The sequence below is a fragment of the Arachis hypogaea genome, chromosome 6 (genome assembly GCF_003086295.3).
Source record: "Arachis hypogaea cultivar Tifrunner chromosome 6, arahy.Tifrunner.gnm2.J5K5, whole genome shotgun sequence".
NCBI classification, from domain to species: domain Eukaryota; kingdom Viridiplantae; phylum Streptophyta; class Magnoliopsida; order Fabales; family Fabaceae; genus Arachis; species Arachis hypogaea.
Genome location: NC_092041.1, coordinates 38,247,787 through 38,251,021, shown reverse-complemented (window position 1 = coordinate 38,251,021; position 3,235 = coordinate 38,247,787).

Below are 3,235 nucleotides of genomic sequence, written 5' to 3'. Positions count from 1 at the left end.
TTCCATCATTCTTTTAAGAGCCAACAAGTTTAACATTCTTCAATCAACAAATTCAAAAGATATATGCACTATTCAAGCATTCATTCAGAAAACAAAAAGTATTGTCACCACATCAAACTAATTTAACTAGTTTCAGAGATGAATTCGAAATCCTGCACTTCTTGTTCTTTTGTGATTAAAGCATTTTCATTTAAGAGAGGTGATGGATTCATAGGACATTCATAGCTTTAAGACATGAACTTTAAATTTTATTAATCATGAATTAAGAACAAGACTCAAAAATAAATATAAGATAAGACTAATAGTAATAGAAAACAAAAATTTAAATGACTCTAAAACAGACTCCTAATGATAGAGGTTATCACAGAGTTAGGACTCAACAACCTTGATTTTGAGAAGTGGATGTTCCCTCAACTTGTGGGGTATTTGACCCTTCAAAGGAGAGCTTCTGGTGCTTCAGCTCCTGTAGCTCACGCCCCTGCTTCTCTTGTTCCTTCAGCAATTTGCAGAGCATGCAGTTTTGATTCTGCTATTCTTCCTTAATTTGTTCCATAGTTTCTTGCAGCTTGGCAACAGATGCTTCTAGGCTGGCCCAGTAGTCAATTTCAGGAAGTTCAGGGAGGAATTCCTGTGCCCTCCTTTTGATAGAGTTATCTTGCATTTGTCCTTCCATTGACTTCTTGGTGATTGGATGTTCAATTGGGATGAATTCATCTACTCCCATCCTCACCCCAGCATCTTTACATAGCAAGGAGATTAAGCTTGGGTAAGCCAGTTTGGCTTTTGGTGCACGAAATTGCAATCACACTTTTGCAACTCCGCACAACTAACCAGCAAGTGCACTGGGTCGTCCAAGTAATACCTTGCGTGAGCAAGGGTCGATCCCACGGAGATTGTCGGCTTGAAGCAAGCTATGGTTATCTTGTAAATCTTAGTCAGGATATCAGAAATTATCAGGATTGATTGTGAAAAGCAAAAGAACATGAAATGGTTACTTGTTTCGCAGTAATGGAGAATAGGTTGAGGTTTCGGAGATGCTCTGTCCTCTGAATCTCTGCTTTCCTACTGTCTTCTTCATCAAACACGCAAGGTTCCTTCCATGGCAAGCTGTATGTAGGGTTTCACCGTTGTCAATGGCTACCTCCCATCCTCTCAGTGAAAACGATTGCTAATGCTCTGTCACAGCATGCGGAATTCAGCTGTCGGTTCTCGGTCAGGCCGGAATAGAATCCAGTGATTCTTTTGCGTCTGTCACTAACGCCCCGCCTGCTAGGAGTTTGAAGCACGTCACAGTCATCCAATCATTGAATCCTACTCAGAATACCACAGACAAGGTTTAGACCTTCCGGATTCTCTTGAATGCCGCCATCAGTTCTAGCTTATACCACGAAGATTCCGGTTAAAGAATCCAAGAGATAACTACTTAATCTAAGGTAGAACGGAGGTGGTTGTCAGGCACACGTTCATAGTTGAGAATGATGATGATTGTCACAGATCATTACATTCATCCGGGTTAAGAACAAGTATTATCTTAGAATGGAAGCAAGCATGATTGAATGAGAAACAGTAGTAATTGCATTAATCCATCAAGACACAGCAGAGCTCCTCACCCCCAACCATGGGGTTTAGAGACTCATGCCATGGAAGATACACAAAGAAAACGTGTAAAGTGTCATGAGGTACTGATACAATGTCAAATGATCCTATTAATAGTAAACTAGTAGCCTAGGGTGTACAGAGATGAGTAAATGACTTAAAAATCCACTTCCGGGCCCACTTGGTGTGTGCTTGGGTTGAGCAATGAAGCATTTTCGTGTAGAGACCTTTTCTGGAGTTAAACGCCAGCTTTCATGCCAGTTTGGGCGTTTAACTCCAAGTTTTATGCCAGTTCCAGCGTTAAACGCTGGAATTTCTGAGGGTGACTTTGAACGCCGGTTTGGGCCATCAAATCTTGGGCAAAGTATAGACTATCATATATTGCTGGAAAGCCCGGGATGTCTTCTTTCCAACGCCGTTGAGAGCGCGCCAATTGAGCTTCTGTAGCTCCAGAAAATCCATTTCGAGTGCAGGGAGGTCAGAATCCAACAGCATCTGCAGTCCTTTTCAGTCTCTGAATCAGATTTTTGCTCAGAACCCTCAATTTCAGCCAGAAAATACCTGAAATCACAGAAAAACACACAAACTCATAGTAAAGTCTAGAAAAGTGAATTTTAACTAAAAACTAATAAAAATATACTAAAAACTAACTAGATCATACTAAAAACATACTAAAAACAATGCCAAAAAGCGTATAAATTATCCGCTCATCACAACACCAAACTTAAATTGTTGCTTGTCCCCAAGCAACTAAAAATCAAAATAGGATAAAAAGAAGAGAATATACTATAGACTCCAAAATATCAAGGAAACATAGCTCCAATTAGATGAGCGGGACTAGTAGCTTTTTGCCTCCGAACAGTTTTGGCATCTCACTCTATCCTTTGAATTTCGGAATGATTGGCATCTATAAGAACTCAGAATTCAAATAGTGTTATTGATTCTCTTAGTTAAGCATAATGATTCTTGAACATAGCTAGTGTATGAGTCTTGGCTGTGGCCCAAAGCACTCTGTCTTCCAGTATTACCACCGGATACATTCATGCCACAGACACATAAATGGGTGAACCTTTTCAGATTGTGACTCAGCTTTGCTAGAGTCCCCAATTAGAGGTGTCCAGGGTTCTTAAGCACACTCTTTTTGCCTTGGATCACAACTTTATTTCCTTCTTTTTCTTTTCCTTTCTCTCTTTTTTTTTTCGAAATTTTTTTTTTGAATCACTGCTTTTTCTTGCTTCAAGAATCAATCTGATGATTTTTCAGATCCTCAATAACATTTCTCTTTTTCCTTCATTCTTTCAAGAGCCAACAAAAATTTTTTTAACATTCTCAAAACAACACGTTCAAAAGACATATGCACTGTTCAAGCATTCATTCAGAAAACAAAAAGTATTGTCACCACATCAAACTAATTCAACTAGTTTCAAGGATAAATTTCGAAATCCTGTACTTCTTGTTCTTTTGTGATTAAAGCATTTTTCATTTAAGAGAGGGATAGATTCATAGGACATTCATAGCTTTAAGACATAAAATTTCAATTTATTAATTATGAATTAAGAACAAGACTCAAAGATAGATATAAGATGAGACTAGAAAAAAAAATAAAAATAGAAAACAAAACAAAAGAAAAAAAACGCAA